A 27,181-nucleotide genomic window follows, 5' to 3' on the forward strand; every position below is an offset into this window, starting at 1 on the left:
TACTCTCCACAGCCATATGGTCTCCAGTTCCACCACCTCAGCACTGGGGGCTGATTTTCAGAAAAGCTGGATGGGCAGGGCTGCCATTCAGTGTGAGATAAAGATCAGTTCCCTCAGGGGCTGCTACATAGGGCTGAGGTAATATTCAGCTCCTTAGCGCACCCAGGGGTTTTTATGATCCAACAATGGATGCGGGCTGTTGTGGGAACTGCTGCCACCTGCTCCATGTGGCCTCTGCAGCTGTTACCTGAGGCTGGAGTTATGGGAAGGCCCTTCTCCCTTCTTGGCTAGCTAAGAAAACTCCATCGCTGGCCTTTGGCACCTGTGGGTTGAGGGATCTGGGAACCACTGCTGCTGAGACTGGGGATTCGCTGCTACTGCAATTGGAGATTCCACCCCCAAGGGCTGTTCGGGAGCTGTGCGGCCAAGGCTGGGCTCTGCTCCGTGTTGGGTGCAACTGATGTTTCCCGTGGGCCTTTCAGGTCACCCTGGGGTAGAAATCTCTTCCACTCTGTTCTCCACTTCTGCTGCTCCAAAATTTGTTGAGAGTCCCTCTCTATAGGTATTTTATTGGATGTGTGGGGAGAGCCTGCATTTGTGTGTCTTTCTACTCCACCATCTTGGCTCCGTGGGGAAGATGTCTTAAGGAGATGGCTGGATCAAGGGGAGCTCTCAATCTATGATCCTTATCCATGCCATTCTGGACACTGGGAAAGGGTAGTTTGGTGCTTTCTCATGTCTATTTTGGGTGATTTTTCCCCTTATTGCTATCAGAACAAGTGTCCTAATTAATGGTAAAATGGATGAACTCTCTTGGAGTCCTTCTGACTTCTCTTTTGTAGGTTCTGAGAGGGCTGTGTTAGCATAGTGCAGGTTCTCACAGTTCTTCCCCAATGGAAAGGCTTTATGCATGGACTGGTGATGGCTTCTGTGGGTCTGTCATTCTGGAAACAGCTGGGCTAAATTCAGAGAGGCCCACTGCCTGCTTGATCAGAGGCTGGTGTATGTGTGACTCACAACTCTCCAAGACCATCTCCCAGGTTATGGAGGTGTTGTGATTTGAGTTAGTAAATAAAACCACCACACAGATGAAATCATGGATTCTTGTAGGAAAAACCATCTTGCAAGACCCAGAGAACCAAAGAGAGGAGTAGGAATTTACATAAATATCTCTTCTGTTCTCCTGTCCTCTTATTAGAAAACTTTTTCTTTATTTGTAATATTTTCTTTTATTGATAAGCTCGTAAATAGTAGGCTGAGGGGGACCTCAGAGGCGGTCTGACCCAACCCCTTCAGTTTACAGATGGGAAAACTGAGGTCTGTGGCCACACAGGCAGTAAGCATCACAAGTGGGATTTGAATCCAAATCCTCAGAAGCCAGAAGCAGCACTCCTAGAGTTTGGGTTTTTTTTCATATCATCGTTTTCTGAGGAAGGAAAAATACTTTGCTTTTCTTACAAAAACAGAGTAGAATACAAAGCAATCACTCAGTTCTTCTGGCTTTTTATTGAAAGTACTGGGGAGAAAACTTGAGAAATCACTTACCTTCAAAGACATAAGTAAGAATTTTTCACCTGGGGCCAAAATAATTCCTTCAAGGAATTAAATCTTTTCCTTCCTAGGTGTGTTACAGAGGAGGACGGGGTGCCACAGGGTGAGTGTATTGGGCAATCTGACCAGCCCCTACCCTCTCCTCCTCCCCAAACTTCCTCTGACCCTATTATCTTGTACTACCTCACCCCTTCAGGGGCTCAGGATGTGTATGTGGCTGGAGAGGGCACAGGGGAGAGAGAGCAGCATGAGCTGGTGGAGGAACATAAGCCATAGGGTTTTTGATCTCCCTGCCTCCATGGGGAAAAGCATTCCTACCTCCCCCTCTCCACATAGTGTCCGCTTGCATTTGCTTTTCCCTGTTACCAGATTATCAAGTCATCTCTCAAGTTGTTGCCACTAAACCCAGCATCCTCGTTACACTTCTCCTTACCTTAGGGTTTTTGCAGTGTTGGAAATACACATCGAGAGGCAGTGGGTGACCTATCTGGGATGGAGATTCAGCTATTAGATCTGGGCAAGCTAACGAGGCTTGGCCCACGATCCCTTGTATGCTTCACAAAGTTTGCCTCACCAGTTGGGCCTAACTGTAATTAGCCTCCTCCCAGTGAGGGAAAATGTACTCAGAGTCTCTACTTAAATTGGATGCAAGATGGGCAAAGAAGTGGAATACTTAACCCCCATTCATTTCCACGAAATCCTCCTCCGGACAAAGATGCAGGGCTGGGGTCAAAGGCAATAAGCAATATGGCTGCTTTGAACACTGAGCAAATTCAAACTCTAGCCTCATGCCAGGCGTAATTAAGAATGATACAGCACATCATCTTTGTCAACACTATTCAGCCCATGTAAACCTTAGCGAGAAATGTACTTGTCAGAGAAAAATGCGCCTTTGATTTCTGTTACACTTTCCTGGTAATAGCTGTCATCACTGACAGGTTATTATTACAGTTGAATAGAGTCTCGGTAATTACTTTTGCACAGATTCTAACGGCTTTTAGATTGAAGGATATTCTGACAGTTTGAATACTCTTGACAACAATTACCTTTTTCCTGGTTAACACTGATTCAGGAAGATTAAAAATTAAATCCGTTCAGAGGAAACACTTATGTGTGTCACTAGGAAGTGGGTTGATACACACAAAAATGTGTAAATTGCAGAATGATGGAGAATATTTTTTTAAAGTTCTCTTTGCCCTTAAGTCTTTTGGAGCATTAGCATTAGAGGAGAGGTGGACCATGCTGGTTAGATTAATAGTAAATGATGTGAATGATTTAAAGCAGCCCTCTGTCCAATTGCTACCAGGAACTACTGTGTGGCTCTTATGGGAAAAATCTGTGCCTAAGAAACACAAAAGAATGTACATTTTTGTAGCCATGTCTGCGTTTACTTCTATACGAGGATTGGGGACCTGGTGGGCCTTGTATATCTGGGTATCTGTCCAAGAGTGGGAGTGTATTCCCAATGGAATTATGGTCTACAACAGTGGGGCAGAGTCTGCACACACAGAGGGAAAAAGAGAATTGAGGTAATTAACCAAATAAATTGGACCCAAACCATTTTAGCTTGAAAAAATCAGTTAATTGAAGCAAGGGTGTTTAGGGGATTAAATTAATTCCTCACTTGAGTGCTGTGGGCATCAGTTTAGAGTTGTCCAAGGGATTTTTTTAAGTAATTGAAATGCCTTTTGCATATTTAATAGTAGATGATAACCATGACTAAGAGAGGCCATTTGTAAACTAGGATGGGGGAAAATGAATGCCATAGATGAGACCCAAAATGAATTGAACCAAAAAATGAGATTCTTTAGTGCCAGAACAAAGCTCACTATGCTTATAAAATGTGTCAATAATGGAATGTTAAAACTGACATCTTGAAATTCGGAAATGAATGTTACACTGGTATAAGTAAAAATTGGGGGAAAAACCCAACCCAATGGAAACATGAGGAAGCTTTATTTTCCATTCTGGGAAACCACTTATAGTGGGGTTTTTTTAAGACTTCATTTTCCCTCTGAAACAAATTGTGCAATAAAGACTAAAGTTGCATGCTATCAACACAGATTTGATGGAGGATGCTCCATTCGGTACATTAGGGAATTTTCTGTTGTGCAAGCTGTGGTTGATTTCAATTTAATTTTATTACATAGTAGGTAGGATGGGGAAAATACTCAAATTAGAAGAATGCAGAAGAATTTGAAGTCGGTTTTCTAAGATGTGGAATTAAACACCAAGGATTTCTCATGCACCTCTTATGTGCCACACAGTAGGGATGCCAATATACAAGAAAAGTCTCTGCCCACAAAGAGCTTATGTTTTACTAGGGGATGTGCACCATATGCACAGATAAATAAATAAATAATACAAAAATATTTTATACTTTATAATAATTTGTATGTGTACGTATGCATGCATACATATTTTGCTTTTGTTGGGTCGTTTCAGTCGTGTTTGACTCTCTGTGATCCCATATGGAGTTTTCTTGGCTGAGATACTGCACTGGTTTGCCATTTACTTCCCCAGCTCATTTCACAGATGAGGAAACTGAGGCAAACAGGGTGAAGTGACTTACCCAGGGTCACATACCTAGAAGTGCCTGAGGCTGGATTTGAACTCATACTCCACTCTTGTATTGACTAGGAAAATTTCTAATGTTCACCTGCTTTAAGTAATCCTACCTTCTACTTTCAGATACACACAAACAAGCATTGTACTTTCTCAAAAGTTTCTTCTACATCTGTTGATAAAATCATATAGAGTGTTTTTTTTAAATGGAATTAATTATATTGTTTCCCTAATGTTGAACCATCATTGTGTCTCTGAAATTTTCCAATTTGATTGTGGTAAACAAATTTTGGATATGTTATAGTCTTTTTGTTAGGATTTTATTTAAAAATTTGCAATGTTAATTGATTTGTGATATTAGCTTATAAGTATTGGAAGTATGTTTAACTCATAAAAGGTTTTTTAGAATAATTTTGATCACATAGCTTTCAAATGACCTTTAAATTTTTGATGGTGATCATCTGTATGTAAATCTATCTGTAACAGCTTTAACGTTTTCCATTTGTTAGTTCCTTTATAGCTAGCTTAATTTCATTTTTGAGATCAGGTTAAGTTCATTTCATGTTTTGTAAATTTAGGTGTTTAAAGATAATCCTCCTATTACTTTAAAAAATTTAGTTTATTAGACTTGAATTACTTATAGTGGACTCTATTAATTCTCTATAAAATTTTCATCTCTCCTTGAGATTTCTGCCTTGTTCATTTTTCATCTTGTTCCACTGATTTTCATCCCTGTGCTTTTTGATCAGGGTAGATGACAATTTTGTCAGCTGACTTCTCTACAGTGTGCCTACGCCTAGGTGGAGGATCGCTGGTTCTAAGGATGGCCATGGTTCAGTCTCCTTTCTTGCCTAGTTACAAATGGCTGGATTGTTTCATAGTTTCATCAACAGTGTTGTTGAGTGCTCCTCTTCCAAAAGAAGGATTATTCCCATCATTTTTTCTTTTTGGCTGGTTTGCATGATTGTGAGGTAAAACCTCAGAGTTAGTTTGACTTGGATTTCTTATACTGTTATTGATTTAGAGCCTATGTTTATGTGACCATTTATGATTTAAAATATTTTTGAAAATTGTTTATATCATTTGATGACATGTTTTGGGCAAAGGCTTTCGGTATCAGAGAAATTACAATATTTCTAGTCCAACTTTGTCTCCATTGATTTTATTCAGGCAAAAGCTTTTTAATTTACTGTAGCTGAAATTGTCTGTTCTCTCTTTTATGAATTCCTCCCTCCCTTATTTAATTAAGACTGCTCTCCTTCAGCACAATTGTGATAGGTGGCCAATCTTGTCTTCTTCTGGGTTTATTTATTCACGTCCCTTGTCCATTTTGAGAGTATTGGGCTTTCAGGCAGAGGTGTCAGACACATGGCCTGCATCCCACATGTAGCCCCCAGCACTGCTGAGTGCTGCCCAAACCAGATTCTAATGTAATTGGGATGTATTTAGCAAAATCTATATACATATAAACCATAGATAATCTTAATGTGTGATTTTCAAAGTACATGGCTCCCAGGGCATCTGGGTGATGCAATGGATAGAGTCCTGGGCTTGGAATCAGGAAGACTTCTCTTCCTGAGTTCAAATCGGGCCTCAGACACTTTGTAGTGGTGTGACCTTGGGCAAGTCACTTAACCCTGTTTGTATCAGTTTCCTCATCTTCAAAAATGAGCTGGAGAAGGCAATGTTGAATCACTCCAATAATTTTGCCAAGAAAACCTCAAATGGGGTCATGAATCAGATACAACTGAAACGACTGAACATGTGGCTCCTAGGATCCTTATGTAGGGCTTAGTGACCCCCATTTTCATGCGTTTGGCACCACTGCTCTAGGGTGTAACCTATTGGTGTGAAACAAATTTTTGCCAAACTGTTTTCTGGTTTTCCTGGCAGTTCTTGTAACAACAAAAAAATGAAGCCCTTTCTTCAGTAATTTATGTTCTGAGGTTCATTAGATGCTGGTTTATTGTTTTCATTTTTAATGTGTTCCCTGCTTATCTCTTCTGTTTCAAAGATGAACTTTTCTGTTTTATAATCAATACCAGATAGTCTTGATGAATAGTTTTATAATGTATCTTGAGATCTGGTAATGCTGCGTCCCTTTCTCTGATGCTTTCCCTTATTATTTCCCTTCTTCCACATGAATTTTATTTTTATTTTGTCGAGTTTTATAAAGTGTTTCCTTGGCAATTGGATTATTCTTGTTGTTCAGCTGTGTCTGACTCTCCTGGAGTTTTCTTGGCAACGATGCTGGACAAGCGAGCTGTCTCTGGGGGTGTAAACACTGGGAATCAAGGGCCATGTTCAGGTACTGCCTTTGGCTTCCATGCCTGTGGTTCCGGGCCATATCCTGTTTGTCATCCAAAGTCGCTACCTTGCCTTCATCTCTCTCTCTCTGTTCACATCTTTTGGGTAATTCAGTCGCTCACTTTAGGCATTAATGTCACAGGACTGTCATTGGGGAGACCCCCAAGCCCACCTGGGGACTGCTTCCCTTTCATCGTTTCTTGGGGCGCGGTAATATTCCAGTACAGTCACATGGTGGATTTTGTTCAGCCTCTCTCCAGTTGAGGGACACTCCCTTAGTGTTTGGTTCTTGGTCTCAATGAAAAGTGCTATAAGGGTCTGTTTGCCACCAGCTGCTCTGCATGGTTTGAACTCCACAGGAAGAGTCCTTCACCAGAAATTTCATCCTCATGTAGATGGCTTCAGCTTTGGTCCTCGCCACGTCCCTAGTACCCTCTGATTGGAGAGCTGGAGGGCAGAGCAAGAAACTCCCCTCCATAGCTGCCCTTGAAGCAGGGCTCGGATTTTCCGACTCTTCCTTTACTAGTTCAGGCCTTTGTCCCCTCTTGCCTGGATGACTGCCATCACTCTCTCGCTGGTCTCCCTGCCTTAAGACTCTTCCAGCTCTTGTCCTTTGTCCACTGCTAAAGTGATTTTCTTAAAGCAGAGGTTTGACCATGTCCTCTTCCCCCCGCCCCCCACATTCTCACCCCCAGGTAAATTCTTTTGTTGTTGTTCAATCATTTCAATCATGTCCGACTCTCAGTAACCCCATTTGGGATTTTCTTGGTAGTTATTGGAGTGGGTTGCCATTTCCTTCTCCAGCTCATTTCACAGAGGAGGAAGCTGAGATAAATGGAATTAAGTGACTTCTTCAGGGTCCCATAGCTAGCAAGTGTCTGAGGCTAGATCTGAATTCAGGAAGATGTGTCTTCATGACTCCAGGACCAGCACTCTATCCAGTGCAATCCCACCTACCTGCTCCCAGTAAATTCTCCTGGCTCCAGGTTTATCTTAGGATCAAATGTAATCTCCTCTCAAGCTTTTAAAGCCCTTCACAACCTGATTCCAATTTATTTGTCCAGTCCTGTCTTATCACTTTCCTTTGACCCCTCTGCAGATCAGTCAGACTTGTCTTATCCTTCCATGGGCACTGCACTCCATCTCTCATCTCCTTGGCTTGGAAGAGGCTGTCTTTCATGCTTGGAATTTGCTTCATAGAATGCCTTGTTTCCTTCAAAACTCAGCTCAAACAGCATCTTCTGCATGAAGCCTTTCCTCATTTCCTCAGCCAGTTGCTGTCCCCTCCATGACCAAGTTGTTCTCTGTTTTATACATATTTCCCACACATGCACATATATGTTGTCTCCCACAATAGAATGTTCGATCTTATGAGTTGGGCTTGTTTCATTCTTTATACCTGTGCACCTAGGAACGTGCCTAGTCTGTGTTGTTGTTGTTCAGTGGTGTCCAACTCTTTGTGACTCTGTGGACCATAGCATGCCAATACTGTCAGTGGTGTTTTCTTGGCAGAGATACTGGAGTGGTTTGCCATTTCCTTTTCCTATTCATTAAGGCAAATGGAGGTTAAGTGACTTTCCCAGGACCACACAGCTAGCAAGGGACTGAGGCTGGCTTTGAACTCAGGTCTTCCTGAGTCCAAGTTGAAAGCTCTAGCCACTGAACCACCTAACTGCCTCCTGAATAAATGCTAAATAAATGTTTAATTGATTGATGGATTTCTAGTCATTTTGGTTTGATTTTATCTATTTCTCCTCCAATTCTTAAAATTTATTGTTGATTTTCTAAGTTTTAAAATTGCATGCTCAGTGTATTTATCGTTATTTCTAATTTGCGCATGCATATTTTTACATATTATGTTTCCAGAAATATCGATTACACCTCTAGGCTTTTTTGGATGAATGATCTCATGTAGTAAATTTCTGGCTCCTCATTTTGAGCATTTCTGCATCTTTATTTTTTGTAAGATGTTTCTTATAGTTTTGAATTCTTGAGTTTTGTTTTCTTATCCATTCTGACATTCTCTTCCATCTTACTGGAGAGTTGAGTCTATTAATGCTTAAAGCTATGGTTATTAGTTTCCTCTATTTAGTTCTTTTGTATTATGTTGGTCCTCTCTCCTCTCTTAAGGAGATGGGCCCCTTCACATTGCCTTGCTTTCATGAATTTGATCCCAGTCTTTTCCCACAGGCACTCTCTGCACTATTTTTCACTCTATTTCAAGTTTCATGAGTTTGGTTACACTACCACACCCTCTTTTTAAAAAATTTATTTTCCATGATGAACCCTTCCCTCTCCCAGCCCAGATACGAGTGTGGTTCATAATTCACAATACAGGATGGTGGGGAAAGTCCTGAACTTTGATTCTGAATTTGAATCCTGACTCTGTGACTTACTTACTATGTATGTGACCTGGGGAAAGTCCCTTTACTTCTGTGGGCCTCAGTTTCATAATGTGTAAAATCAGCCTAGATGGCCTAGATGGCCTAAATGGCCCCTGAGATCCCTTCAAATCTAGATATATGACTTCTGTCCCCACCCCCCAACTAATCCTCAACTTGAGGATGACTGAGATTTGTTACTTTCTGTCCTTTCCTAATATGACTCTCCCTACCGTCCTGACTGCTACATTCCTTTTATACAAAGAAGCAGAGTTAAACCAAACCAAATTGTCACACGAACCCCTGTTCTTTCTCTTTCCACTCATCCTTTCAGTTACTCAGGTTCAAACCCTGAGTCACCTTGGACTCTCCACTCCCAACCTGTGGCTCTCCCCTCCTCACAGGCATTCATAGGATAAGTCTTGCACATTCTTTACCTCTATGACATCTTTTGATTCTCTCCTCTTTCTTCCTTCAGCCGCCACTCCAGCTGAGGTCCTCATTACCTCTCATTTAGACCACCAGTTAGCAAATTACCCACCTGAGGGCCAAGTCTGCACCATCAGCTGCTTTTCTATGGCCTGGGAACTAAGAATGGGTTTTACATTTTTAAATATACAAAACTTGATTTAAAAACGTGAAAACCATTCTTAGCTCATGGGTGTACAAAACCAGACAGCTGTTGGGATTTGGCCCACCCTGGAGTTGGCCGACCCCTGACCTAGCCTATTCCATTGGCCTCCTAATTAGTCTTTCTTAAATCTCTCCCCTTTTCAATCTGTCCTCAAGACAGTTGCCAGCTTGCTATTTCTAAAGGACAGATCTGACCATGTCCCTGTCCTTCTCAGGAAGCTCTAATGGCTCCCAATTGTTTGGCGTTTGGAGTCCTTTAGAATCTGTTTGTCACCAACCTTTCCAGGATTATTCCCTTTTACTCCTTTTTGTGGAACCTCCATTCTAGGCAAACTGGCCTATTTGTTCTTCCCCATAACCAACGCCCCATCTCCCATTTCCTTGCCTTTGAACACGCCATTTCTCATTCCTGAAATGCTTTTCCTCCTTAACATCACCTTTGTGAATCCACAGTATACTTCAACGTTCAGCTCAAGTACTGCCTCCTTCCCAAGCTCTTTGGAAATTCCTCTCTTCTATTCTCCCAGCCCCAGTGACTTAGTATTTACTCAGTGAATGTTTTGTTTTTACTTATTATTTTGTCTTTACATATTATTTCCCCCCAAGAGGATATTAGGTCCTTGAAGCAAAGATAGTTTTATTTTTTTCTTTGTATTCTCAGTACCTGGCACAATGCCTGGCACACAGGACACATTTAATATGTACTTGGTGAATGAACTAAGGAACCCTGATCAATAGCATGTGACCCATTCTGCTCTGTAGACATCCAGCTCTTTACTGAGTTCAGAGAGTAAAACAGAACAAGAAAGATCAGTTCTGTGCTGAAAGGTCTCCTCCTTCCACACAGCCATTTCCTCTTCGTGGTTGTGGGACCAGCTTAGTGTGACATGATCACCCCATTAGAGGGCAAGTGTTAGGGGTTTGGACAAGCGAGCCCCCAAGAGGGAAAACCAGCCCAGCCATAGCTCAAAACTGAGCAGAACAGAAGGGGGACCAAAGTGGAACTGTGCATTCTTCACTTAGCCCTCCACTCTTGCTTGATTTCAGCAAAGATTCGAGAAGGATTGCGTAGAGCTTATTCCTAGCTTGGCTTCTTGCTACAGTTTTACTTACCTCTTCCTTTTGGGTTTGATGTGGGGGGCTTGTGAGTTATTCTCCATCCCAGCCTGTACCTTCTCCAGTTAAGTGTCCTGCCTGGCACACTTTCCACTATACCAGGGGTGGGCCACATGTGGTCTTCTAGGTGCTTGGGTGCAGCCTGTTGACTGAGTCCAAGTTTTACAGAACAAATCCTTTTATTAAGGATATTTGTTCTGCGAAGTTTAGATTCAGTCAAAGGGCTGCACTTGAGACCTAGAGGGCCACATGTGACCTTGAGGCCCCAGGCTCCCTACCCCTGAGTGCCTATACCATACTTACCAGTCATGTTAAGTAAAATGAATTCCTCTGGAATTGTATGCAATGATATTTCAGAAACATGACCCTGCACAGGTTAAACATGAGAATGGTCCCCTACCAGGGCAGCAATTTCTGTTTTGTTTTACAGAAAATCACAAAACCTTAATTGTGACTAACCTGTTTATTCATTGGGTAATGTAAATGGAGACCCTGCTCCCTTGGAATTCCCCCAAAGCCCTAGACAATTCTAGCTCTTGTCTCTGAGATTTCTCATAGGTGCAAATTAAATTAGCAGGGAAACAAACACTTCGTAGACGACATAGAAACAGCTCTGTCTATAAGCCCGTATTTGAAATGTTGACATTTCCAGTAAACAGACCACTATCATAGCATTTTCTGCTTCCCAAGGATGGTTCTGTGATCAGGTTCTGTTATAAGGCTGGTTAAGGTTTCCTTTCTAAATTATTTTGTAGCATGTTTATAAACAGTGATACTAATCAAGACTTCTGCACTTGAGACTTTTTAGACAAACTCGAGTTTGGTTAACAGGAAAAGAGCTAAGTTTCTATCTGGTTAATTCACTGAAATTAGAGCTAGAAAACCTGTATTTCAATCTTGCTTCTGACACTTGCTGGTTAGGTAAGTTAGTTAACTTGCTTGAGCAAGTCACTTTGCATCTCTTGGCCTTAGTTTTCTTAACAGTAAAATGGGGACAAGAATACCTTTGTAATCACTATCAAACATTTGTGAAACACTGCATGAATACAACCTATTGTTAAATGATAAGCCTCTTTTAGAATCACTTTTAGTCCTTTTTCGCTTCTTGATCACTCAGAGCTGTGTTAAGCCTGGCTTCGGCAAAGCATGGCAAGAAATATAAAGATTATCTCCAGGCTCGCTTCTTTCAGTCAGGATCCTCTGCTAAGTCGAGTTTCCTACTCCGGACCTTTCTGAGAAATGGGTCAAATACCTTGTGCAAATACTGACTTCTAGCTTAGGACTTTGCAAAAACAAGCATAACAAGCAAAAAAGAGCCAAAAGCAGAGCAAAACAAAAAACCTTCTTGACAATTGGATGGATGTTGATTTTCAATTACCACTGGCTTGCCCAAAGTTTCTTTGGACCCCCAAATGTTCCAGTCCAGTGGCTCTTGCACCTGAAACACCAACTTTCCTCCGACAGGTCCCTCCCAAACACACCCACAAAGCAGGGCTCTGTTTCTAGCCTGCCTCCAAATCCTCCCAGCTTAGAGAACAAGAACATGGCAATCATTTTAACATTCCTGTCCAAAAAGAAATTGAATTGCCCCCTCCTTGTCCCTCCCTGGCTTTTCAAGCTACTTATTATGGACTGCTGGCCTGCCTTGGTGATAAAGTAACAACGCTAATTTCTGTTCATTAGAATTATGCACTTCCTTATTGTTACGTGTTTGGGCCAGTTCCTTTCTCATGGCATTATAGGGCCTCGACAAAAACAAAATTTAGTCCCTTTGACAGAGTTGAAAGGAAGCAGTCTCTTATATGACAAATCCAACATTATCATATGTAAACCTCATTTGCTATGGAATGTCTCTCTGTTTCCAGCTCATTAATTGAATGAAGTCCATTTTCCCATCCTAGTCAGCAGCACTGTTCTCCAACTAATGGAATGATGCCTTGAGAAAAAAAAACTCACACAAAAACAGGAAGATGGAATGTGACAAAATAATCCCCCAGAGGAATGGAGAAAAAAATACACTGGGAGAAAGAGTCACAAGAATGAAATGTCTCTTTGGGAAACGGACATTTTGGGTGGTTATTTGAGCATTTTTAGAAAGTTCTCCGGGGTTAACTGGGAGACAATCCAGAGACTGTTTGCTTTTAATTAGGGTGCTCCCCAAACCTCCCAAAGGGGGCATGTGGCCAACGTAGATTGCTCTCTCTGTAGTTAGTCTCTATGAGAGGAAATTCAAGAGCTCAGGCTTCATTTTTCATCTTCTTTTAAACTCACAGCGTACCTGCCAACCTATAAACAGGGCTACTATTATCAAAGTGACAGAGTGAGCTAACTATGTGAAATTATGGTTGCCTGATCCCTAGCCACAGCACAGACAGATCGGAGCTGGAAGGCCACTTAGTCCACCCCCTCACTGGACAGAGGGTGAAACTGAGGCCCAGAGGAAGGAAGGGACATGGCCAAGGTCACTCAGCCTCTCTTTCCACTGAACCATATTGCTTCCATTCCCTGCAATAGCCTGATGACCCCCAGTGCCCCAAAGGAGAAAAGTCAAAAACTAGGAAGTCCTCCAAGATACAGTACGTTGCATAGTCATTGGATTACTGTGGGTTGGCCTTACTTAAGTATTTGTCTTTGCTACAAGGGAACATTCAGTAGGGATGGAGGGGGAGGGAGAAGTGTTTTTAACTTCTGCAGGTAACACAACCATACTTTAGAAATGGAAGTGCCGTGCTATTTGTCCAGAAATAACTAAGGTAGAAGCAAAAGGTTTCACTTTTGGGTTCAGGCCTGTGATTTCTTTGGTATATGGAACTCTGAGTCAGGAAGTCTCCTCTATTAATGTGGTGATTTGTCCAGGGTCACATCATCAGTCTATGCCAGAGGCTGGATTTGAATCCAGGTCATCCCAATTGAGCTGGACAAGCTGTCTCAATAAAACTAGAATTAAATGTAGAAAAACATGGAATTAAACATGCATGTATGTAGGTATGTGTATATACATATAGATCTATATATGTTGTTGTTTGTTCAATCATGTCCAACCATTTGCTACCCCATTTGGGGTTTTCTTGGCAAAGATACTGGAGAAGTTTGTCATTTTCTTCTCCAGCTCATTTTACAGATGAGGAAACCAAGGCAAACAGAGTGAAGTGACTTGCCCAGGGTCACAGAGCTGGGAAATATCTGAGGTCAGATTTGAACTCAAGAACCTAAGTCCTCCTGACTCCAGGCCCCGTACCCTATCCACTGTGCCACCTAGCGGTTCCACCTATATCTATGTGTCTGTCTATATCTATATCTGTCTATCCATCTATCTGTATACATCTTATATCTCTATATTTCTACATGTTTCTCTATCTACATATCTACATACATGCATACATACATCCACATGCATCCACACACAAATACATAAATGTTTCTTAAGCGTCTTCTTTTCCTGGTTGCTATGGAAGACACAAAGCTGAGGTAAGACTTGGTTCCTGACTTTAGGAAAGTCATATTTGATCATGCAGTCTGTCCATCTCACTAGTACCTTCTCAAGTAAATGTTTGATCTACATAAATTGACCAAAAGGAATATGAAATAAAGACATTTTGAGGAAAATGCCCATGAAAATAAGCAAGTGACATCTCAGTTGGGGAGGGGGGCAAGACATTAGATGGCATTGGATTCTGAGTCCAGAAATCAGGTTAGGAATCTTTATTATACCACTAACTAGCTAGTGGATGCGGGCACACTCTTCTATGCCTGAATTAGCTGATTACGTAAAAATACAAAAAGGCTTCCCCAGTGGATCATGACCTCAAATTTGTGAGCAGAGGATCACTGTTACCTTCCATGGGCAGTCACATGATCCTGGCTAGACTCATCTGAGCATCCTATGGAAGTTACATCTGTTGGCCTAAAATTGATTGGGATAGTGAGAACACCATCAAGGAAGTTGGCACAAGTCACTCTGCATAACCTATCAAAGGCAGCTATTCTTCCAGGAGTATTGACCAAGAAACATTGGGGAAAATTCCATATTGATTTTGCAGGGAAAAATCTTCTAAATTGTGGATTATTCCTTCTCAGAATGTCTCCAAATGCTCCTAGCTTATACCAAATACAGTTCTCTGCTGGTTGTTGGTGAACGAGACAGTCATATGGCACCCACCATTAGTGAAAGTGAGTATGAATTTCTTGGTTAAAGAATTTGTGGAAAGAAACCTTATTTGGGCCCTCACTTTAGTGAACCTTATTGAGTACTTAAGTACCCAAAAGAATATGTTCAGACTGATAAAAAGTATACTATAAAGCCATAATTATCAGAGCTATTTGGTATCAGTTTAAAAATAGGCTAATATTTCTTTGGAAGAGATTAGATAAAGAAGAATCAGAAACAATCAAAGAGTCTAAACTTGAATTAGACCAGTGAACATAAATTACTTGGCAAAAACTCCCAGCAGGATGCAAATTGCTGGGAACACTGGGAAGCAGGTTGGCAGAAATTAGGGTTAGACTAACATGGTAGACTATATGCCACAATAAACTAAAGATGGGTATATAACCTCATGAAGGCATCTAGGTGGCACTGCTGTGGCTAGAACACTGCACCTGGAATCAGGAAATTCTAAATTTAAATCTGGCCTCAGATACTCATTAGTTGTGTGACCTTGGGCAAGTCATTTAACCTCTGCTTCCCTTAATCCACTGGAAAAGGAAATAGCAAACCACTCCACTATCTTTGCCAAGAAAACTTGATGGACATAATTGGTATTCTGTGGTCCACAGAGTCACAGAGTCAGACACAACTGAATTACTTAACAACACCACACAATCTCAAGGTTAAATATCACATTATAAAAAAAATCAAGGATAAACAGGTCATATATCGTTCAAAGCTATGGGTAAGGGATTCTTATCTCAGTCATGGGATAGAGGTAATTGCAAATGATAAGATAGATTTTGATTACATGAAATAGAAAAGCTTTTGCACAAACAACATTAATACATTTAAAGTAAAAAGCAAAGTAGGCAGCAGGGGAAAAATCTTTATGTCAAATATCTTTGATGGGAGTTTAATGTCCCAGATAGGTAACTAATAGAAATATGTAAGACCAAAAGCCATCCCTAATAGACACTTGGTAAGAGGATATGAATAACCAATTCTCAAGAGAAGAATTGCCAGTTGCTAACCGTGTGAAGGGATGCTACAAATCACCAAGAAAGAGAAATTTAGCTCAAAACAACCCTGGCATTTCACCTCACACCTAGCAAATTGGCAAAGTGACAAAAGATGAGAATAGTCATATTCTGTGAGCTCACTAACATGCTGTTGGAGGGGTTGAATTAGTATAGTCATTCAAGGCAATTTGAAATTATATGCAAATGGTTGGTTGTCTTTTATCTCCAAGAAGACCAAAATGACATCATGTTAGAGTCAAGTTATAGTGTATCTGACTGTGGCAGATCAGATCAATATAAGCTCGAAATGCTCTACCACAAGTCTGGCACAAATAGTCCGTGTTACTCGAAATTTACACTTCTCACATTTCTTTTGAGATACTTCAATTCTACCTTGCTCTGTGATGAGGGCACTCTATGCTGGGCAGTCCTGTGCCAGTGTCTCCCGTGTCATACAATCAATTCTAAATATATATGCAAATATCATGATAAAAATGTCCATGCCTTTTGATTCAGACATTCCACTTCTTTTTACATAACCCACGAGGTAAATGATAAAAAGAAAGGCTCCAAATATACAAAATATCTGTAGCAAATATTTTGTGGTAGCAAAAAACTAAAAAAAAAAGATGCCTATCAATTCGGTAACAGGTAAAGAAATTATGATATATGAACACGATAGAATATTACCATGAATGCCATAAGAGACAAGGAACATTATGAATACCACCACTCATTTCCTGACATTCCTTAGTCTTGGGACCAACTCTGCATTCCCTTCTCCTACTCTCAAGCTGCTGAATGCTAGTGGAGGAAGTCAGACCTCCATATGGACTGGGCCCTTACTATTGAATAGTAATGTATTTATTTTTCCTTGACTGACTCTGTCCTATTCTCCTCACCAGTTCTTCAAAGTCTTCTCCTTTCTCCTCAAACCTCTAGTGCTTTTTCAAATTCTCTCTCTTTAGCCAATGATCTCACCTTGAGATACCACTAGATAGATATCTTGCTGATACCACCAAGATCAAGACTTTCTGCTCTAAGTTTCCTTTTCTCTCCTGTTTCACAACCCCAACATTTGTACATCTTTTTTTGACTTGACTTCCCTCTAGTCTTTGAAGAAGAAATGACCATCTCTCCTTCTGGGCCAAAGTCATACACTTCTTCCCCCGATCCCATCCCTTCCCATTTCTTCCTTGAGTGTGTTCATCAATCACTCACCTTCTCTGTCACCTCCAGTCTCTCCTTATCATCTGGTTCCTCTACTGCCTAAAACAATGCTCTAGCTTATAGAATTCTTAGAAAAAAATCCTTTACTTGATTCAGTCATTTTCTCAAAGTGCCATCTTGTGTCTCCCCTCCCATTCTCCCTCTTTTGAGAAGCAGGATGGTGTAACAGAAAGAGCACTGATATTTGAATCTGAAGTGACCTGGGTTAGAATTCTGCCCTCCAAACTCCTTAGTTGTGGGACTCTGAGTGGGACTCTGTGACTCAGCCATGTCAAGGGAAGGCAAGCCAGTGCATTTATTAAGTGTTTACTATGTTCTAGACAGTCTGCTAAGTGCTAGGAATACAAGTAGAAACAGGAAGAAATATTGTCCCAGCTGTCAAAGAACTTACATTCCAATGGGGGAAGAAACTACATAAAAGGGAGCTGAAATGGTGTAGAAAGTTCAAAAGTTGGGGAGAGTCAAAAATATGGCCTTGGGAGAACTAAAGACACAAATGGCCTGGATCTTCTCCTTAAAGTGATTCTGGAAGGAACCAGCCCATCACATGGAGAAGGGGCAGGGGTAGGGGGTACTTCTAGTGTTTGAAGTCTAGGGGTAAAGAAAACTTCTAAAGTGAAAAGGTACAGTCCAGGAGAGTCAGGAGGCCAGCCTGGGGAAGAATGAAGAATCATCCTTATCCAATTTTCAGATAACACAAAGCTGGGAGGGCTATCTGACACACTGGATGATATTCAGGGTATAAAAAGTCTCAGTAGACTAGAACAGTGAGCTGAATATAATTCAGTAAGGTTTCACAGAAATCAACATAAAATCTTACATTATATCTTTTCTTTAGAAAATCACCTTCACAAGAACAAGACGAGAAAGTCAGAGTTAGGCAGCTGTTTGAGAAAGATCTCAAGCTCATTGTGAGTCAATAGTAAGATATGATAGACACACACACACACACACACACACAGAGCTAGTACAAACTTAGCCTGTGTTAAAGATGCAGAACTTCTGGGAAGTAAGTGTGACCTATATGTAAAGGGGCTCTAGATCATGTTATAGGAAGTCAGTTGAAGGAGCTGGGGCAGACCTGTTGGGGTGGAAGGGACCTGTCTGCTCTCCTCAAGTATTTGGAAGACTTCCATGTGGAAGAAGGGATTAGATTTGGTTGGATTGGTCCCTGAGTGCAGAACTAATGGGGAGAAGTTGCAAACAGAAAATTTAGACTTGACATACCTTTCTAAACTTCAGAGCTGTTCCTGAGAGGATCGAGCTATTTTGGAAGGTGGTCATTTCCCTGTCATTGGATGTCTTCAGTCAGAGTTGGCTCACCACTTGGGTATGTTATAGAGTACTCGGATGCACTTTTGTAATTTGCTGACCACACTTGAAGGTGGCCTCGCAGATGGGGTATGCTAACTTAGGACCCAAAGGCAATTCATAGCAAGGCACGTGAGTGCCTAGGCCAGAGGACACACTTTCACTGAGCCTTCCCAGCCTGCTGTCTCAGAAGTATTTCTGAAGCAATGATGGAAGGCGAAAGAAGAGAAAATTGGACCAGCAGAGACAATTCTTGGCCCAACTGGTGACTTGTAGATGTTGTGCTTAACTGTTTTCCTGAAGAGTTCTGTTCTTTTTTAAGCCAATAAAGGGAAGGGGGGAAACAGGCTGAGCTAATATTTCTCATTTATACAAGCACACACACAGAGGAAACCTAGTAGTTTGGGCCCTATCATCCCAGCCTCACCCCAGCTCTAGGCATGAAGTTCATAAGGAGCTTCTAGAGGGTTTAGATTACCAGCCCCTTAACGAGACATGGCATGCCCCAAACTATTGCACTGAATGATGATGATGGCGACGATGATGATGGTAATGATTCTTCACATTGCACAGGGTTTTATGGTTTTCGAAGTGCTTGTGCTTTGGACCAGCTGGACCTGGTGGCTGGCAGGTGAAACCCAACTCCCAGTAGGGGAGGACTTGGCCACACTCGCCTGTGGAAGTCATAGGGAGTGTTGTATGAAGCTGACCCTCGGGTCAGAGCCTTAATACAAAAAGCTTTCTGTCCTGGTGCTCGTGATAGCCTTCCCAGCATTCATGTGAAACACCCTTTCTCCATGTCCAACAAAAGCATTCTAAACCCTGAATGAGGTGTTTGAAGTACAGGCTTCCAATGGACCAGGGCGCTCCCATCGCCACAGACTGCGCCCTTGGTCTGGCCAGCTGGCCATGTGCTTTTGTGAGGAGAGAGTCCTTCAATAAGAATGAACAAAAAGGGACGCAATCAAGCCAGGAAGCCCCTCACTCGTTGCCCCAGTGTCACTGGAGAGAGGACTGGGCCACTGCTTTATGAGCAGGCAGATGAAATGGGAATCTGCAGGTTCTGAGATCCACATTCCCCCAAGGAGGTCCTGTATTGTTCCCTTTTCAAAAGGGGTCATTTTCTAGCTAATGGTGAATGGTCAGATTAGGTTATTAGCAGTAGCGACTGCATTTAAAGGGTCTTTGGAGGTGTTTGCCACATTCTTTGTTTTCTCAAGAGCTTGAATGTGAAATGTAACCTTTCTCCCTAATGAAAGCTTCATGAATGCAATTATCATCTCTATGCAGATGATTCTCAGATCTATTTATCCAGTCCTAACCTCTCTCCTGACCTCCAATCTCACATCCTCAATTGCCTATTGGACATCTCAAACTGGACATCTTGTATACATCTTAAACTCATCATGTCCAAAAACCTGAACTCATTATCTTTCCTCTCCCTCCCCCAGCCCATCTTGCTTCCAGCCTTCCCTCTTATTGTTGAGGGTCCCACCAGCCACCCAGGCTTCCAGCCTAGGTGTCCTCTATTCCTCCCTCTCTTTCAAACCCCCTCCCCCTTGCCCCACCCGCATCCAATTAGTTGCCAAATCCTGACAATATTACATTCATGACATTTCTTGTGTGTGGCCCTTGCCCTCAGGGTCATGTTGCCTTCTGCCTGTACTGCGGAGATGATGGCCTCATGATCGCCTGCCATGATCGCTTCCCCTGTCCACCCTCCACTCACCTGTCACATTGATCTTCCTAAAGCACAGGATTCATCACATCATCCTGCTGTTAAATAAACTCCAGTGGCCCCCAGTCACCCCCCAGGATCAAACATACAATCCTCCCTTTGGATTTCCTAACCTGGCCCCTTCTTACCTTCGTGGTCATCTTACTCCTTGATTCCCTCTAGTACTCTGTGAGCCAGTGATATCTGGCTCCTTGCTGTTCCTCCAACAAGAAACTCCATCCCCAGACTCCCTGAGATTTCACAGGCTGACCCCCACCCGCCACCCCAGCCCATGCCTATTTTCCTCTCTCTCCTCACCTGCCTCCTAGCTTCCTTGGCTTCTCTCAAGCCTCAGCTAAAGTCTTACCTTCTGCAAGATGCCCTTCTCCATTCTCTTTAGTCCTAGGCCCCATCAGAGATGACCCCCATTTCATGCTGTCTATACCTTGCTTGTACCTAGCTGTTTGCACGGGGTTCCCCATTCACCTGTGAGATCCTTCATGGCAGCGGTTGTCTTTTGTCTTTCTTTGTATCCCTAGGTCTTAGCACAGAGCCTGTCACACAGTAGGAGCTTAACAAATGCTTGTCAGTTTGACTCATGGATGTAAATATTTGACTTTAGGAATCTCATGAAGAGCCAGATCTAAGCAGTGTGGCCTGTAGGCAGCATTTATCTCTGGGGTCCCCTCTGTTTCAGGATCTCTTTCTCACCATCTCTCCTACCCCTAACTCTCTTGCTTTTTCCAGGTCTTTCTGTGGATTTCTCACTTGTCCGTGGGCCCTCACCAAAGTACTTAATTTAGACATGACCTTCAAACAATCTTTTGGACTCTGAATATTTTCCATGATCAAAACTCAGCCACTACTGTGCCTCCCCCACCCCTGCCCCCTGCCATGTTTGATCCCTTCAAGGTCTTGATTCTTGCTACCTAATCTGAGAAATGATTTGTACTAATGGTCTAATGAGTTTCAAACAACAAAGGAGAAGAGCATATTATTCAAACTGTAGGTTAGCCAGATTGCTGTCCATTCCTGATGACATTCTAGACCTGTCAAAGGGATGTCTTGGGAGTGGTGGAAGTGGTGGTGAGCATTTCACCCATGTGGGTTCATTAAGGAAAAGTCATGCCAGAGTTATGGAATTTCTTTTCTTTTTCATAGAATTTTTCTGTAAACAAAAAGAATCTAAACTACGGGTATAAAATATTATATAAAACCTTTAGAATTAAAAACAAATTCTGAGGTTGTAAATGCCAAGGAATTTGTATGTGATTTTATATGGAGCTATGCCTGGTGAGCGTAAACAGGCTATGACCTGTCAGACAGTAATGAATTATTAAGGTGCCAGGTATTGTGCTAAGCTCTAAGGGTACACAGATGGGAAAAAGACAGTTCCTGCTCTCAAGGAACCCACAGGCTATTGTGAGTTGATCCAGCAGAGGGGCTAAGAATAGTCATTGTTGTTCAGTCATTTCAGTTCTTGGTGACCCCATTTGGGACTTTCTTGGTAAAGATACTGGAGCAGTTTGCCATTTCCTTCTCCAGTTTGTTTACAGATGAGGAAACTGAGGCAAACAGGGTAAAGTGACTTGCCCAGGGTCACACATTCAGTAAGTGTCTGAGGTAAAATTTGAAGACAGGTTCTCCTGACTCCAGGCCCAGTGCTCTATGCACTGTGCTGCCTTCACTTTTAATCAAAAGATATTCCATCTCTTAGAGAATCATCTGCTTTCCATTGAATGCTTCCTTAATCTCATTTGGGCTATTCATTAGTCCCTTGTTGGTACTTTTCTGGGACAGTTTTACAAATTAACTTAGGAAACAGATTGGCATGGACTCTAGTTGGAAGTGCCTTTCTTTGGGAGCTGAGCCTTGGGTTCTGATTCTGTATCTGGTGTTACTAGCTTTGTAGGTTTAGGCAAAAACCACAGTCCCTTAGAGTCTTAAGTTTCCTTCTCAATAATACAGGATGCTCCTACTTCTGTTTCCCTTTGGGGGTGCTGTAAGGAAAGCACTCTAAAATGGGGGAGCTAGAGGACTTGGATTTGAAACACCAGCCTCCACCATTTACAAGCTGTGTGACTGTGGCTGAGTCTCAACCTCTTTGAGGCCAGGTTCCTCAAAGGAGGGTGTACTAGATGTCTAAACTTCCCTTCAGGTTCAAAGCTGTGATTTTTTTTAGGCAAGATTTTATTCCCCATCACCTAGTTCATAGGGATTCTCAGGAAACCAAAAGACATTTATCCTTTCAACTTGGGGCTGATACTAAATGTAGAAGTAGATACTTAATACAAAGATCTTTGTGACTTTGCTGTTCTGCAGAAGGGACAGTTTCTTAGTTTCTTTTTTTGTCTTGTGGACAATTTAAGCAATCTGAGGGGCCTGTGGCTCTTCCAAGATCATTCTTAAATGTATAAAATGAAATACATAGAATGACAAAAAAAAACTTATTCAATTGAAATACTTATCAAGGTATCTTGATCAAGATTAAGGTATCTTATCAAGATACCTTAAAAAAATCATGGACCTCTTATCAAGATACCTTAAAAAAATCATGGACCTCAGGACCTGCTTTCGAGTCAACTTTCAAGAGAGAATTCCAAGGAAAAGGTAGCCTCAGTGTCTTTAAGAGACGAACATGTTTGCTGTTCTCCAAAATCATTCGAATATAGACATTCCCAAGTGACAGGGGCAAAGGAAGCCTTTTCCACTTCTGGAGGTGTTTCCTCATCTTGAAGATGAGAAGTTAAGCAAGAAGACCTGAAGGGTCCTCTTTCCAGCCTAAAGCTTCTAAGATTCAAATACTTTCAGCTTATTTAAGCTAATCCTATGGCAAAATATTTTGTTCTTCTAACTGACCTTGGCCATTCCTCCTGTAAAAATGGATGGATGGATAACCCTAAATTCATGTCCTTTCCTAGAGAAATGAAGCCTCTGCCTTGCTGACACTGGCTGCCAATCTTTACACTGATGAATATTTGGACATGATAGAACAAGTTTAAAAGATTATGTTGTGAATTCTTTTAAATATTTTATAAATTGTATGTTATTTTTTCCAATTACATGTAAAAACCATTTTAACATTCATTTAAAAAATTTGATTTCCAAATTCGCTCTCTCCCTTCCCTCACTCCTCCCTAAGATGCTAAGCAATCATACAAATGTGCAATCATACAAAACATATTTCCATATTAGTCATGTTGTAAAAGAAGACACAGACAAAAAAACCCCACACAAAAATAAAGTTAAAAATAGTCTGCCTCAATCTGCATCCAGGGTCTATCAGTTCTTTCTCTGGATGTGGATAACATTTTTCATCATGAGTCTTTTGCAGTTGTCTTGGATCATTGAATTACTGAGAATAGTTAAGTCATTCACAAGTGATCATCATGCCATATTATGGTTACTGTGTACAATGTTCTCCTGATTCTGCTTACTTCACTTTGCATCAGTTCATGTAAGTCTTTCTAGGTTTTTCTGAAATCAGTCTGCTCATCATTTCTTATAGCACAATAATATTCCATTACAATCCAATACCACAATTTTTTTCAGCCATTCCTCATTTGATGTACATCTCCCCAATTTTCAATTCTTTGATACCATAAAAAGAGTTGTTATAAGTATTTTTGTACAAATAGGTCCCTTGCCTTTTTCATTTTTAATTAATTAATTAATTTTTATTTTTCAACATTTGCTTTTATAAGATTTTTAGTTCTAAATTTCCTCATTCTCTCCCTTCTCCCCTCCCCAAGACAGTATGCAATCTGGTATAGGCTTTACATATATACTCATATTAAACATATTTTCACATCAGTCATGTTGTGAAAGAAGAATCAAAACAAAAGGGGAAAACCAAGAAAAAGAATAAAAAAGAGAAAATAGTCTGCTTTGATCTGCATTCAGGCTCCATAGTTCTTTCTCAGGACATGGATGGCATTTTCCATCATGAGTCTTTTGGAATTGTCTTAGATCCTTGTATTGCTGAGAAGAGCTAAGTCTATCAAAGTGGGTCATCAAACAATATTGCTGTCACTGTGTACAGTGTTCTCCTGGTTCTGCTCACTTCACTCAATATCAGTTCATGTAAGTCTTCCCAGGTTTTTCGGAAATCTGCTCATCTTTTCTTGTGAAACAATAGTATTCCATTGCATTCGTATACCACAACTTGTTCAGTCATTCCCCAATTCATGAGCATCTCCTCAGTTTCCAATTCTTTGTCACCACAAGAAGAGCTTCTATATGAGCTCTTTATGGCTGCTTTTTCAACTGGGGTATGGGGTAGGGGAGGAATACACGAGATTGGATAGGAGAGCACAAGCCAATTTTGTTTTTGAAGAAGCTGTTCATGGTTTATCATTCTTTAATTCTGAGATACTCTCAAGTCCCCTGACTTGTTTCTTTCTGTTCAGCAGTTCAAGTCAAGTGAGTGGAGGCCATCTGAGGTCTCCTCACCCTAGGTGACTGTTAAGCAAATCTTGAAAATGTTGTTGCTAGTTGACTAGGTTAAGCCAATCATTAAAAGGAAAGACCTTAAATGTCTATATTTCAAAAGCTGTTCCTAAGGACTTCTGATCTTGCAGAGACACTTCCCATCGCTGTTTTTTTTTTTGAAAGGAAATATTAGGGCTAGATGATCAGACTTAATAAGAACAATTCTGTTAGAAAAGAGTCATTTGTAAAGGCAAAGATCTGAGCTTTAAATAGATGATACATAATTTGGACAGCTTCCTGCTTAACTACTCTATTCCCTACACTGAGGTAAGAGAGTAAGGAAGAGCTATAAATATGGTAAAAGTACATGGGAGGGGATACCATCCAAGGGGATGGAATGATAACAAGAGAAAATGAGATGGTCACATGGAAGAGAGGGGCATCTGATGGACAGCCCTGCATGTGTGCTCCTGGTATTATCGCAATGGCAAGAAAAGGGTAGGGCCCCCCTGCTTGTTGAGTGGCCCCCGGCCAAGCACACTTGTGGGAGGGAATGGGTTAGACCTGTAAAGGATGGCTGAGCATGATTGGGCTGTGAGGCAAATCTTCCAAGGGAAGATGTCCATTGCTAAGGTCACAGACCCATTTAAGTACCTGGGTTTTTGAGCATTTAACAAGCCAGAAGCAAATTGACAAATGCCACAAGAAAGAAAATGCTTTTGTTCTGTCTCCTTGACAGTTTGTCTCAACTTTTACTGCTTCTTCTATCTGTGCATTCCTACCGTGTGTATGCATGTCTGTCTGCCTTTCTCCATGGCAGTGTCTCCCACTTTGTATGGTGTGTTTTCACTCCCCTTCCCTTCCTCCTCTCTCCCTCCTCCTCTTCTCTCTTTCTCCCTCTCATATTTATTTCTCTGTTTCACACTTGCTGTCTGCCTCTTGTTCTTAAAGAGGCCTGCTCACTCTAACACTTTCTGTCTGTCTCTGTCTCTTTCTCTATGTCCGTGTTCATCTCTTCTTTTGGTCTCATTTTCCATCTCAGAGCTGTGGCTATTTTCCTGCTTCTCTTGGTGTGGTCATTTCATATAGGTCCCCCTTTCCTGATATTTTCTTGCAGGATTCATATTTATCATGCTTATGACATAATAATTTTCTTTGATGTCAGTATGACCTTACTTATTCACTCATTTTCCAATTGCTTGGTGCAAATTGTTTACTTTTGTTACATTTTGTAACAAAGGCCTCAGCTATCTCTCACCCTGACTTAGCCTGGAACTTCAAGTGTGTGGTGAGTGTAATGGGGACCTGGCCAAGGTACCCAGGCTTTATGAGCAAGTGTGCAGGGCTCAACTGATGCAGTTCCATTGAGACTCTGGAAAATGTGTGGACTTTCTGTAACTGGTGGCAGCTTTTTAACCACATTAACCATCTAGGTGGCCTGGTGGATAGGCTGCTGGACCTGGAGTCAAGAAGGCTTGAGTTCCAATTCAGCCTCAGACTGTGTTACCCTTAACAAATCTGCCTCAGTTTCCTCATCTTCAAAATGGAGTTAATATTAGCATCTGCCTTCCCAGAGTGTAAGAATAAAGTGAGATATTTAGAAAGTGCTGTGTATAGCTTAAAGTACAATATGAATGCTAATTATTATTAATATTACAAGGAAGAACTGCCTCTTTGAATGACTGTCTAGCCTGAATTGGGAGTCATTGAAAAGGCATTAGTTGTCCAGAGCCTGCCCCTTTCCCAGTAGTGAGAGAAGAGAGTTGCTGCTGGGAGATGAGAGGTCTCAGTGCTTCCGGTTCAGAAAAACACGTGGCTTGGGGACACTAATCTTTGTCCTTTGCCTCTGCATTTGTTCTTCTGGTTTAGGTGAAAGATAGTGGAGGCTGTGACCTTTTGAATTTTGAAAGGTCAAAAGAATAAGACATCATAGGGTACAGGAGTCAGATGTTCATCACTGGCATCTAACACATCAGAATGGAGACTCAGGCCAATAGGTTTAGAGAAGAGATACCCCAACTCCTTAGAGTGATACCCCTAGAATCCTGATGGGGAGAGATAGCTAGCTTAAGATTTGTAAAGTGCTTTAAAACTATTAACCCATTTTATCCTCACAACAACCCTGATAGTTGTTATTATTATCCCCTTTTTACAGAAAAGTAAACTGAGGCAAACAGGTGCAGTGACTTGCCCAAGGTCACATAGCTATTAAATGTTTGATGCTAGTTTTGACCTTGTGTCTTCCTGACTCCAGATGCAGCCTTCTAACTACTGAACCATCTGTCTACTCTGAAACAACAAGTGTTCCTTACGTACAGGGGTTCATCTGGAAGAAAATTTGGCCTTTCACATTTGTGGGGACCCTGGAGAGAGTCTCCAGCTAGGACTTTGATTATTAGATACTCTTTGTTTGTGGGACATTAGAAGAAGTCTCAGCTTTTCTTTCTCTATTTTAGGCTGTAATTGTACAGTTATTTTTCTAGTGTGTATTTCCCTTATCAGTCATTTCCTTTGAAGATGATGTTATCAGGCTGCTGAATTTGTTGAGTGTTGAAGTACTATTTGTGGTATTTTTGAATCCTGTATTAGTATTGCTATTGAGGCTAATGGGCCGCTAGGTGGCGCTGCAGTGGATAGTGCACTGGGCTTGGAATCAGGAAGACTTATTTTCCTGAGTCCAAACTGGACCTTAGATACTTACTAGCTGTGTGACCTTGGGCAAGTCACTTAGTCCTCTTTGCCTGAGTTTACTCTTCTATAAAATGAACTG

The sequence above is a fragment of the Notamacropus eugenii genome, chromosome X (assembly GCF_028372415.1).
Source record: "Notamacropus eugenii isolate mMacEug1 chromosome X, mMacEug1.pri_v2, whole genome shotgun sequence".
Lineage (NCBI taxonomy): Eukaryota > Metazoa > Chordata > Mammalia > Diprotodontia > Macropodidae > Notamacropus > Notamacropus eugenii.